At 38.6% G+C, this 14,102-nt stretch overlaps 1 long non-coding RNA gene across 1 annotated transcript; it reads left to right on the forward strand.

The window, feature by feature from the left end:
* Window positions 1-1,605: 1,605 nt before the first annotated feature.
* LOC130602249 (uncharacterized) lies at window positions 1,606-14,102 on the forward strand. The gene is made up of 3 exons (XR_008972857.1): window positions 1,606-1,683; window positions 10,039-10,096; window positions 14,005-14,102. It is a non-coding gene; the product is annotated as an uncharacterized LOC130602249 (long non-coding RNA).

The following is a 14,102-nucleotide window of genomic DNA, read 5'->3' on the forward strand; positions in this document are numbered from 1 at the left end:
GCAGACTCTTAATTACCCTGGCAGGTGAGCTGACAGTAATTGCAGGAGTTTCCAGAACTGACTCCTGTTTTAAGATCTCCTCCCTTACCCTTTCCTCTGCAGTTGCAGAACACTGTTTTTTCCATTTTTCATTACTGTGACATCTCACTGAAGGCAGAGAAGTGACATTGCAGCTAATGGTGCTCTGAGGATTATCCGGCAGCTGAGAGGCTGATGGCCCCATCGCTCTCTTTCTAGGTGGAACAAGCTTCCAGAACTGTAGGAGAAAAAAGTCTCATGCATATCCAAGAGGCAGTGGGAGGTCTGCTCTCCTGTTTGCACCACAAATGGGTACACCACCTTTTGGGGGAAGAGATGAGCGAGAAGAGAATATACTTTTGAAATTTACTGCCCAGGTGCAAAATGAATGGGAAAAACATGGAATGCAAAATGAATTTTCTCATAACAGCTGTAGGGAAAGAATACACCTGCTGATGAATGCTCTTGTTTTGGAAGTGCAACGTTCCTTGTCAGCCCCGTGTTTTCAGCTCTCAAAAGCTCAAGAGAATTGCTGTGAATGATGTGCTCAGGATTTTTAGGAGCTATGCTCTTCCTAACATTTGCTTCTCTTCCTTATGTTGTGTGAGGTAAGATGCACACGTTATTTCAACCTCAAGAAAAATAGGCCACCTCATTTTAGCATTTCAAAACTAGATGAAAAGGAGATAGTTTAGATACTCTTTTAAGGCACACACATTAAAGATTCTCCTGAGATAATGAATCTGTCAGTGTTTTCATAGGTGGATGTAGAACATTATCTTTGTACAAGAAACTTTCAAAAGAAAAACAGAACAGTCTTCTTAAAATTAAAACAAAATTGTCAGCTAGAATCTCTACATACAGATGAGCCCATTGCTCTAAATGCAGCACAGGCTCATCCTAACCTGGGTCTTTCCTGTGAGGGTCCTGGCACACAGCCTTCAAGACCCTCACTGAGGCAATAGTCAACTGCAGGGGGGTCAAAGGTCACAGGTCACTGCTGTCTTGGATGGGGTGAAGCCTGAAAGAGTGTGGGGAGCTCCTCAGTCCCATCATTTGTTGAATAAGGAAAAGTCCTGACGTGCCCAAATACTCCAGGCAGAGAATGAAAAGGGCTGCTTCAACTAAGCTGAATTTACATGTGCTTTTCCTGCGCTCTGAAGATATTTCAACTTAAAAAAAACAGATTAAAATGAATGAAACAAAGTTCAGTTTTTTAGTTGGGATCAATCTGTCTATATGGTCTTTTGTTCTATATGAACAAAATGTTCATGTCCTCTTAAACACCGACAACCAAATCCTGCCTCTGGTGAGGAATCACTCTGACCTCACGCTGCAGCCTGCACAGGTGAGATAAAGAAGCTTGCAGCAAAGAGTTTGCATTTTATTTCTTTTTGAACTGAAGTAGAAAGTCTTCCTTTTGTGGAAATAAGTTTCTGAGACATCTGGGCTGCTGAGCCCTTTCTCAAGGACTAGAGGTCTCTACTGTGGGAGCAGGCATGAAGGTTTGGCACTGCACCATAGGGCAGAAAGTACAGTTAGTGAGATAAATTGTTTAAAACTATTAAAATTAGGTTGTTGTTTTGTTTTTTTATTTTGCAGGATATTGGAACTTACTCCATTTAGAAAATCTCTGGAAAATGGAAGAGTGAATTCACAGTAAAGGTAAGAAAGCTTGGCCGTGATGTTAGTAAGAAAAACAAGTCTGTGTTTTCCAATCACAATTAAGAAATCCTGATGCTTGTGTGATTTTGAGCACTGGAAAATAAGGTGTAATCTTGCACTGGAAAGCTTGTGGGCTTGTTAAGGAAGTCATTTCTATCTTACTAAATTTGCAAAACTGAGAAATTGTGCAGTACAAGCTTGCCTTATTCAGTAGGTTAAAGTATGTAACTTTACTCCTGGTTAAAGCCATGGGATAGGCAGCATGCATTGTTTTGTTTCATTTGTAAAGATTATTAATGACCAATATGTAGGCATACTAGATTGCAGGCTTGTTTTGCACTTCAGCCAACGTCAAATGCATTTTCCATGTGCTGAGATGCTGCGGTTGAGAGAGTGGGACCCATGTGCTGCTGCCATTTTTTATTCCCTGAATTGGTGGGAGTCACCCAGAGTAGCAGTGGGGAAATTTTTAGGCACATTTCTATGTGTTTTTACTGGATAAGAGTGTACCAAGAGTATATCTTAGCTAAAGAGATGTGCTTCGGTTTAATCAATAGATAGATAACATGGAAACTTTTACTGAGCTGACTGTATCTATGAAGAAGCCAGAGCATATGTGCAGTGCTGCACAGGCAGGGAATTGTAAGCATAGACCACTGAAGTTGGGATCCTTTCTTAGTTATGCTTTCTTTTTTACTTCATTATGCTTTCTTTCACTGCTGTTGCCTTTTACAGTGTTTTGTGGGATGTGAAAATCATGAAATTCAGGCTCAAGTGGCCATTTCATTGAGAATTTAAATCCGTACTGTTGAGCTGCCTATCCTAATGCCCTGTTCATGCCACAGTGTTGCCAATGGGCAAGCATGGAACTGCTGGGAACAGTGTTGTAGTGTCCTATAAAGCAGAGGACCTGTAAAGATGCATTTCATTTTTAATGGGATGTCAATCTGTGAATTTGTGGATGTCTCTGATAATCTCATCCTTGTTCATTTGGGAAATCTGCCAAAATCTATGGCCAGTTGCCTCCCCTGGGATTACTGTCATTGGTTTTGTTTGAAGGGATATGGAATGGGATGGGTATTTCCAAACACCTGCCAAACAGGGCTGACGTGGAGGAGACACCCCAGAAAAGTCACATTTTCAGGACTTAGTTTTGAAAGAATTAGGCTCTAGAACATGGAGATTTTCTGAAGACTGAATTTGCAAATCCTGTAGTATCACCTTGAAGTGATATTTTATGCCGTGACATTTGTTGCTGCTCTAGCTTTCCCAGTGACTGTATAAATTGCTTTTGCAAGCAGAAATTTATTGCATATACACAATGCAGCTCTCTTGATTTTGCACCTCCATCACTCCCTCAACTCCTCCCCAAAACAGCTGTTGCTATAAAGTGATATGTCATTTGTTCTTGAACTTTTCTTAATGATTGTGATGGCATTTCTGATATTTCTTAGAGGCAAGTGCAGCAGGTGCTCTTTCACTAAGTCAATCAAATACATTTTACCACACCAAAAAAATCCAGCTATGAATTCGTAATTGTTGTTGCTTCCCTTGTTCAGCGGCAGAGCCAGTCATTCTGGTCAGTCTGTTCCCCACTCCTAAATCCCAGGATCCTAGTGGGTTTTGTTGTGCATGGTGAGCAAGTATCTCGAGACTTGAACAATTTTGGTAGACTAAGTTGTCAGGAGACATTTTACTTTATTTCTGTGTTCTGTTTTAAATTCTCCTCCTTGAGTAGCCTTTACGCAGACACAACATACTCAACCCGGATGGATTTTCTATGAGGCATATTTGGGTTTCCTTTCTGCTATAGCTTACTTAAGGTGAGATCTGTCATTCTGCTGCATCTGTTGTGGTTTTTTGCTGTTTTTCTGATTCTTCTTGAACAGATCCATAGAAAAGGATTCAGGTAAATTTCCTCCCAGCTTTATTTTCTTTTGCCTTCTACTGAAGCAGTGAAACAAAATTAAAATGTCTTATACATGATTTCTACCTTAGACAGAGCTCAAGTAAGATGTCAGAGGCCGTATTTTCTTTGACCTTGGCCCTGCCCTTTCTTCACCATTCACATCTTATGAAAAATGCTGTACTCCAAACCAGTACTAATTTTTTCATTAATCACAACACCAATTATATGAAGTTTGTTTTTAATATCATAGCTTAGCCTCTCCATAATTTTCCTTATGCTTTTGAAAAATCAGAATTGTTCTTATCGGTCACTCTACTTTTACACATGTAGCTTCTGTGAAAATATATGCAGTCATCTGTTTTAAAGAACAAAATAACAACTCTGTCTCTGCAGAATATTCATAAATATTCAGACCTTATGCTTCTGCCATGATCTGCTGAATTAGTCATGGGTCATTAAGTCAGGGTTTGAGGAGCTGCACATGTTTGGACATGGAGTTTTAATTTGATCCATTATAGTAATTTAAGCCATCCTTGAAACTGTGATCTGGATCCATATCTAAATTCTGAAAATGTTACAGTCCCATCAATGCTAAAGTTATTAAATGAGACACATTTGGGTGTTTGAGATGCCTGTCGGTTGCAACTGCCGCTACGAAGCATTAACATCGTGATATCTTTTCCATGAGCCATTTATAAAACAACCACAGCCATAAGCATCATGCTCAGGGACAACCAGAAAGCCAGTCACAGAACAGTATTTAATAGCTGTGTGTTTAATTTTGTGTATTAATTACCACAAAAGCGTTGCTGAAATTAATGTCTGTTGCTAAGGCAAACCCCAGAAGTTGTGCAGTTTAAACTGATTCAAGTAAGCTTAGGAGTAGCCTGTGGGAAATGCAGCAGCTGTTACTAAAATTGTTTCAGTTTTGAGAAGGGGCCTTTGAAGTCTCAGAGATACGACTTTAATATATTTGAGGAAAAATAATTACAGGGAGCAGTGATTTCCAGCTTTGTTTTAGCATACTTGTGAAGCATCAAGTCTGTACAGTCATCTAGATCTTCCCAAATTAAATCAGATACTAAAATGTCTGGAGTCGGAGAAGACCATCAGTTATTACATTGTCTCTGGGGAAAGGAGTGTCTGGTAGAAGATTCTTACTTCATTTGGCTGCTGCTGATTCATCCAGGTGATGTTATTTGAATTTACACTGGAATTGAACCTGGAACTGCAACAATAAAATGTTTGCTCAAAAAAAGGGAGAAAGTACGTAGAAAATTGTATTTTATGACAATGAGACAAATGCCTATAACTGAAATTGTTGCAGGAAATATAAGCTTTTAGAAAAGAGAAAAAGAGAGAAGATACTGAATTGGATCTTGAATCTTTTAAACTTAAAATTCTAAACAACAACCCTGAGAATTTATGACTGCATCATTTTGCACATCTCAAACCAGCGTTTCCTTGTCCCACAAATAGAAACTTTATTTGGTATTGATTAGTCTTTTCTATTTCTCAGTGACTCAGATTCCTTGTTTATATCTACATCTATCTAGCTGTCTCAGGACATGTAGTTTCGTTCTTGAAAGTGCAGGTAAGTTCACTTGCAAATATCACAGTGGAATTTAGAAAGTGATGTTTACCCATGTCAGCCATGCAAAAGCACTCAGGACTGGCTATCTCTATGTTCAATGAAGTCAGTGGTAAAACCCCCCACAAAATACATTCTGTAAGATCTTGATGGGCTTGTAATTTATGTCAATATATGATCTGTTTTAGTGATGAGTTTATGGATGTTGGAAAATTAGGATAAGTTCAGACCTATGATTCATGCATAAAGTGCATGGTGTAAGTGCAAGAGGCCTCAAGGAAGGAAACCGCAAAGTATCCTTCCGTGTTCACAAATGAGTGATGTTATCTTGCTTTTCAATTTCTTCAACTATCCTGATTTAGTTTTGACAATTCAATTGATAAAAGAAAATTGCTCTGTTTTAAATTTGCTGTTTAGCCTTTGTTCACTGAGGATATTAAAAAGAAGCTAGCTGTGTTGCAGCATTCAATCTTCAGCATTAAGAGTATTAGTATGTTTCTTTGGTCAAAGTTGTGCTGTAGTGAGTGTCACGCCAGTGTTTCTCATGTGTTCCTTGTACTCTGATGAATGAAAGTGCTATGGCAACTTTATATCAGAGAAGACTAGAGCTGTTGCCTGTATCTACACATAGTAAGATGCATAAAGGTGTTCTTTCATGCCCACTCTTCCATGTTGAGTCTGGACAGAGCTTTGCCTTTCTTTTTCTATGGGCTTTATTCCGTGAGACTTGATTCAGTTGTTCCTGGTTACTGAGATAACTGTTCAGATGATTGTTCAGATTATTCATATAGCCTAAAACCAGAATCTGGACTGCTTTCATCCCTTTTCTGAGGGGTCTTAGAGGAGCACTCCGAAAAATGGGTCACATCTCAGAAGATACTTAATGAGGCAGATATTGACCCAGTCCAGGGGGAAAAAAAATAAACAAAAAATGGAACCCAAAGCAGCCATCCAAAAGAGAACATTCTCCAGTCAGTATTAGAAGCAAACCTTTCTTCTCCTTATACCAACTGTTAAATAATCCGTCACTCACGTTAAATAGTAAATTAGCTTCTAGCAACGCCATCAGTAAGGTACAGCAGTTTCACTATTTTCAAAATATGAACAAATCCATACATCCAAGAATTTTGGTAGATTGGAGGTTTAAAAAATTGAAAATGAAATTGTTGCCTAAAATTGAATTTCTGCATTATAATAAAGAAAAACTTCATTGATAACATATGTCTCAAATCTTTAAATGGTCAGTGAGCAATACCGATCAATTGCAAGGTGTGAGGACTGTGAGTGGAGTGATGTATGTATTCATGCAGTGGAGGAGAGGGTTTCTGCAGTAACGGCCTCAGAAATAAACCTTGCAAAAGCTCTACAGTGCATAATTTTACATTTAAATAATTAATTCTGAGACTGGCACCATGGAGAAGCAGCTGTTTCATCCATCTAACCCCCATGATCTGATTGTGTGATCATAAATCAGCATTCCCATCATTACCTATTTCCCAGGTAACAACTGGTTACAAAAAGATCAATCTTTTGCTGGAAATACTTTCACTTAAATGATTCATAGGATCCTGTTTATTATGAGGAAATGTTTACATGCATTTGTACAATTCATTTTGATTCATTGACTTTAATTTAGATTCAGAATGAAAATAAATGCTGGAATGAGCTGCAGAGGAGATGTTCCATTTTCTGGCCAGCCCTAGGGTTGCCATCAGTTATTCACAGTGATGCTTTATAACTTCTGGTAAATTTTTCTTACAATGCACTACAAATTTGATGGAGGTACCTGCAGTAAATAGAATGTGAAAGCAGCAGGCCCATTATGTGATTTCCCAGGAATGACACAAGAGCAAGCTGCAAACAGAGCAGCCATGGACTCAACTGACACATGGCATGACCTCAGCTCAGACACAACAGTTAACAGATTTTAAGAGAGTAAGTCTTGATCACTCCAACTGAGTAGCTGGGTTCTGTTTAACATTATAATGGATTTACAGTCACCAGTGGGCTGGGAGGGGAAGGGATAGGATATGTACTGGCATATACATAACACAGAGCTTAGAACGAGGCACCTGTAGGGCAGGACAGTCAGGAGTAGTTTCCCAGAGCATGTAACACTGGAGCAGCATAAAGTTGTAGTCCAAGGCCTTTAACTGGTCTGTTGCTAAGTATTCATGGAGCAGAGAGGCTCATCAGGTCAGATAGCGTGGATTTTTTAGGGAAAGGGTGGGTTTCCTAATGCAAATTGTGATAGCAGTGGCATTTGTAAGGGGTGAGTGTTTTCTGGGCTTGGACACTGCTGTAGTATTTTAAGGTATGAAAGACATTCCAGGCAGCATTTGTCTATGATGTAGCTGCAGCCCCCAAGTGACTTTCTAAAAAGATTTTGTTCAGCACAGTTTCCTCTGCTTATACAACAACTCTCTTCCACTTAACATGGATCCTCAGACTGTGCCTTTTCAAGATGGGGTTAAATATACAGAAAGAAACATAGCAGTCAGAGACAAAATAAACATTAAAGTTTTCTCACAGTCTAAATAGGACTCAATTCATTGTTCCAATAACATCCCAGTTCTTGAAATTAAATTGTCTGAATGAGGTCCATCAGGGAGATTCAAAGGCATTTCGGTGTTTTGCTCCTACTGAGTTAGCCACCTGAATATCCTAAAAAAGCTGACCCCCTCTTCAAAGAAAGGAGCTTCATTAAGCTCTAAATGCAATATGCAAATTGCCTTTATAATCTCTTCCTTTTTACTGACTGCTTTTGCATAATGTAATAACAGGGCTTTGAGATTCATGCTGTGCTGTTTCTGTTGGGCAACCCATATACGTACCCACATTGCAGAAGAGTGATAAAGCTTTCTCTTTCCTCGTGTAAGATCAGATCATTTAAGCAGCCACTGCCTGTCTTGTGAGGGGAAAAGGCAGTGTAGTCATAGTTTTGAATAAGAAATTACTCAGATTTTTTCCTTCCATCCACAAGATGCAACTAGAGCATATCAGGTAAAAGATTCTCTTAGGAGAAAGAGTTAATAGCCATTTTGTCACAAAATGAAGTTTTAAAGTTAGTGATGTTTACAAAAAAGTTTATTTTAGCATAAACATTTTGAAATAAACTGTATGCAAATAAATGATCCTTTGGTTAAGGTTCATTTTCAGGAGCCTTTTTTAGGTCTTTCAGAACTAATGAATTACTGCCAAAAAGGCTAACATGCAGAAATAAAAAGGCATTTATATTCTGTATCAGGCTTTCCAAAGTCCACTGAAGTCAGTGGGGAGCAGCTACCCTGCTTCAGTGAGCAGTATTTCAGATCTGAATGGAGAGCAGGCTTGGGAGAAAGGATTTCCTGTTTCTTTAAATGGGATCAATTTAATCCCTTCCCCACCACTCCCTTCTTGCTTTATAGGGGCCATTTGAGCTCAGTCCCAGGCAGTTTTGTCTCCACTGAAGCAATCTGTAGAGCAATTCATGAGTTACTCCTAAGAGGTAATCAGTTGGTTTTAAGATATTTGCAAGTTTCCTTTGGTGTATTCTGGCTTCCCATTCTTGCACTGTTCTTAACCACGGTTGTGCTAGGGTGAATTAAACTAAAAAGGTGATTCCATCTCAGCTGACTGTTGGTTACCAAAAGGTTATCACTTGCTTGGGTATTGTTTACATCAGCTTTTCCATATTTTATAGACATGGGATATAAATGTGCAAGGTTAGTGTGATGTGGCTCCTGCTGTATACTCTTACAATACAATCAGGTGATCAGCAGGTATATTATGCAGAACACTCTCTACCAGAATAAAGCCGTAATTGAAATGGACATTGATGTCACTGAACAATTTATCTTCCTTAAAAGGGTTTTGCTTTACAAAAGAAGCTAATTTAGTCTGGGAAATTAAATTGACAGCCATGTGGGAACATTTGTCTAATTCACTTACAGAGTTGTATCATTAACCATGATTGTTTGATCAATATTTACAAAACAGTAGAATTTACTCTGTTGACAGATGTCAGAGTTCCTCTCCTCATTATGGAAAGTAGATTCTTTGTGGGTGACCTGCAACAACATCTACCTCCCTAGGGACTCAAAATGCTGATATGGTATTAATAGTGGATTTTGAAATGCATGATGCAGTCTTCTACAGTCTTTTAGTAGGCAGCTAAAACCAGGAAGAACTCTTCCTAAATCCATAATATTAGTATGGATACAAGATACAGAGGGTTTGTATCCTTACAGCATTGGATAAAACCTGGAGGATGCCCAACCTACTACATCTAACAGAAAAAAACAGCTATATATTTACTTCTATTCTCTGGTTACATGTGGATAGTAGCAAAGAGAGTGCTTCAGAGAAGGAACTACTTCTGCAATGATGTGTATTGCTAAGACTGTCTGTTCTCCCTCTTTAATTGTGCCATATTATTAGTCTTGTATCAGTTTTACTCTGCTTCCATCATGTCCATTTTGCTGCTTCAATTTGTAGAAACTGTTGTGAAATCCCTGTGGAAGCTTAACACACAGGACAGATGTATTGTAGACAAGTACAAGCAATTACTCAGATTAAAAAAATCCTACATGGTTATACTTAAATAATACAGAAAATATTTTTCTCTTCACCTTCAGAGCTTTCATTTAATTAAAGCTTTCCTTCATTCCTACAATTTATGTCATCATGTATTCATCTGTACCTGCTGTGAATCATGACTATAAATCACTTCAAATGGCTGAACTGATCTCTGATCAGCATTCTCCTGTTTTTGGAGAATCCTTTTTTATGAAGTGGCTAAAGTACAGAGAAACTTCATCTGTTCCTCCCTTCTCAAACAAAATTCACTTAATAAGAAACTTTCTTTTTATCACAGCTTTAGGAAGTTCTTTATCACTATCAACACTTTGGAATCTGGGTGCTGCCAAGAGATGGTGAGTACTGTATATTTCACCAGTAATCTCTTATTTTGTCAAATAACTTTATGTACAGGAGTTTTGAATACTTGCTACTAAAAATGTCTGTATTCATGGTGGAGTCTGCGATGCCACAGTTGGTACCTGTATTTGGATTCGGATGTGGCCATCCAGAGGAAGGAGCTTTGTTTGCTTCTGTGACAGAAGGTCAGACAGAAAGGTTGTCTCTGTTTCACTTGGTAAAAATCAGTATTGTTCCACTGAAGTGATTAGAACAATGATGATTTGGGGGCAGAGGGGTATACTTCTGTTTATCAAACAGCCTGATAGAAGAGAGAGCCCTGTTCAGACAACATGGGTTGTTTTTTTTTCTGTGAATCCTGCCTGTGTTCACTACTCTGTTTTTTAGCTTTCAAGTCAGTGGCTCAGACTTCACTAAATTAGCATGTGTGTAAAACTGGAGAAGTTTCTTTTGACATGGAAATTATTCCTGGTTTTCCCTGGCATCAAATTTTTAGTCCTTGTTTCTTACAATGTTTGGGGCATCCTCTCTCTCCCTCTTCTCTTTCCCTCCCCCCCCTTTTAAGAAGGGATTTTCTTCTTATAAACTTTTCTGTGTCTTGGCCTGGTTTAAAAAGAGGTGCAGTTACTTCTGAATGACAAGCCACACAGGAACAGTTTTCTCCATTTTCCTTTTTTTCCTCACTTGACTTGCCTTTTGCAGTTAAAATAATATATTTTCCACTTACATAACTTTATGTTCTTCTTAAACCAACATGTACAAATACATAAAACACAAGTAACTTGGCTAGCTTTCATTGACATTTAAAACCAGAAGCGTGACTGCATTAGGTAAAATATGTCTTTCTTTTCACTGTATTTCATTTTATTGCTTTTTTCTGTCATTGTAAATATTTTTTTAAAAGTCTATACTAATTTACTGACCAAATATTATGGTGCTTTGAGATGCCTGACTATCACAGTAGCTGTAATATGTCTCCTATGAAGAGTTACACTGATTTATGTGAGCTATTGGTCTCTCTTGGGAGAGGGGAGAAGGGATAGATTGTGCTTTTGAATGGTATACGGTGATTTAGCTGATACCTGATCCCTGCCACGGCATTCACTGAGTATTTATCATGTAAATAGTAAGTGTCAGGTCTAATACAAGTATTCCGTTGTATGCAAGGTGTGCCTGCCCTCTGCTCCAACTGCCTCTTTCTAATTAGTAAGTGAGAAGGTGAAGTGGAGCCAGGTTTCTGCCTGTTATTCATACTGTCGTGCTCAGCTGTTTCAGATCAGGAATTGAAAGCATAACTACTCTTTGCAGCCTGTTGAATCTAAGGACAGGATATCATGCCTAGCATGAAGGTGATCCTTTAATTCTGTTAACTAAGAAGTCAGCTAAAATCTAGTCTTTCATGTCTTTTGGGTTAAGTCATTCAGATTTCTCGAGTCAGTTGTTATGTAAGAATGCAACCGGTTTGTGCAGTCCCCTAGGTAATGGGTTACTGCATACTTGAACGTGGGACTAAAGCTGTCAAATCGGTGCTTTTGAAATGTGTATTTCTTTGATTTCCTTCTATTCTTTGGTCCTGCCTGGAAAGCAGGAAAATAGAGACAGACGTGGTGATAGATTTGACAGCTGACCTATTACACTCCAAGAAAACGATACTATGATGGACCTTCTCTAAAAAGAATTCAGAAGGTATTAATGTCACTCTCAATCTAACAAATGTTTGACCTTTATTATGGTCTTACAGAAATGATAGCTGCTCATGCTCACTCTTCAATTTTAAATGCATGCTAAAAAACCTTTAAATGTGGAAAGCCCACAGATTGAAGGCAAGTTCAAGAAATTGCTTCTGACTTCAGGCGTTTTAATTTATGAATGACAGAATAAGCTGGCTCATGCTGAAGGTGGCAATCTAAGGAACTGTTTCATAGAGCTACATAGGCAGCTTTCCCTTCTTTGTGAAGCTGTGTTACATGATTCTACAGATTTTCATAGGTGTACTATGAAACCAGAAGTTTAATCCCATTTTGTAAGTGATTAGGGCCAAAGTGTATTCCCAGGAAATTAAATGAGAATTCTCTGATGGAGTTCAAAAGAATTGGGAATTATCATCTGTCTAATATCTTTCAGAATAATTTATTAAAACTCTTCCAGTTTTTCCATTATTGCATTGCCAATTCTGCTATTGCAAATTTGTGCATTGGGTTTCGGACTCTGGGGCAGAGGGGAAAAGCAGCTAAATAATGACTGAAATTCCAGTTATGTTAGCTTTATGCTTAATTCACATTGCTCCTAAAAGTAATTCAGTGCACAAGTTCATGTCGAGTGAGAGGAAATGGCCCTTGAGTTACAATAACCGTAACTTCAGCACAGCTGTGAAGATTGTAAATAATAATGTGTTTTCCCTCTTGATCACCAAAAGGACTTACGTGATTTCAGCACTGATCTGCATTTCCTTTCATCTTGGGCTACTCAGTTTTGGAGTAGTCTTGATTCCTTAGTGGATTAAAATGTACAGTGAGATTTGCCACATTTGTACTTGTATCAAGGCAAGCCGTAGTGCCACTTCATGCTAAGTCTTGCATTGATTTCAGAGTGAATAGTGGATGGTGATTAATACAGTGATTTTCAATCAATTATTTATTGATTAATTGTTCTTAATCTGTAGGTGGAAATAATGCCAAGTGGTAGGCTAACTTCCTATGCCCACTAGAAGAGGCTGTATAAGCACTGCTCAGCAGTAATGAAAACATCCCTGGGCTATCAGCTCTGCTTCCAGCACAAAACCATGCTGGCTACTCTGAAGAAACTAAACTTTATCCCAGCTGATAGGCCTGGAGTAGGACTGGGGAGAGATTTGACTACAATTTAATTCTTGAACCATAGGACAACCGCTTCAAGAATTGGAGTACACAGCACATGTCACTAGTGGACCAGTCTGATTGATTGTGGCCATCTCCAGAACACTTCCTTGGTCTAGTCCTGCATCCATGGAGATATACAAGATAAATACTTCTATATGAAGTTTACATTTGTACCCAGAACCATCTGTGGAAGTAAACTGGGTATATTAAAACAAGCCAGAGTACAGTACAGTTAGGTAGTAGGTGATATGTCTGAACCATAGTAAGCTCCAAGTGCTTGTTCATTTAATCAGTAAAATTGCATCCACACTAGAAAGATTTCACAGTTTTAATTATGGTTTTGGATTAATTAAAGCAGTAAAACTTTCTAATGTAGATGAGCCCTTGTTCATCTCATTTCTTTGCTTCCAGCATGCAGCCTATTGGATTTGCAGTGGAATTTAGATGCCCTTATTTTATCATTTTACATAGAGCTTAGGGCTCATAATGACTTCATCCAGTCTTGTGTTAACTCTTGCCTTGCTATTTTCACTTCATGACTGCACACTCATTATAAATCAGCTCACACTATAGCTTCTCTTGCAATCACATTTTCTTGGGTTCTGTGGCTTTCAGGCATGGAGGGGTTTTATTAGCAAATTTAGTACAGTACAATCAGCATGACACTTGAAATGGTCTTACTTATCCTCTGATTATGACCCCTAGATGGCTGCTATGCACACAGGTGCTCAGATACCTCTTCTGCAGTAACAGGATTTGCATTCTGTCCACACCAGCAGTTTTACTGAGGTGATGAATATGATGGATGGTCCTTACATGTAGGGCCAGTGGTGTCAGCATATTTATACAGCTTCTGGGTTTCAGTCTTTTTGTTTTCTTTCCCCATTTGGCCCACATAGGGAGGTTCTGAAAAAGATAACAAGGGTCAGGTAGATCAAAGGTGAGAGTGCAAGATAGAGAAGAACAGTAATCTATGCTGTATATGTGAGGAGGTACTAGTAAAGGTATATGAAGTGGTAATGTATTGTGTATTTGCTTATCTTCAGTGGGCTGCTGTTTTCCATGTTTACCATCATACTTAAAGGCCCTGTCCAATTAGGAATATGGGAAACAACATTTTTGCTTCACCCTATTGTATCGATGA

Source organism: Pezoporus wallicus, unplaced genomic scaffold, assembly GCF_028554395.1.
Source record: "Pezoporus wallicus isolate ANWC-B61680 ecotype Strahan unplaced genomic scaffold, APGP_CSIRO_Pwel_v1 contig_8047, whole genome shotgun sequence".
Taxonomy (NCBI): domain Eukaryota; kingdom Metazoa; phylum Chordata; class Aves; order Psittaciformes; family Psittacidae; genus Pezoporus; species Pezoporus wallicus.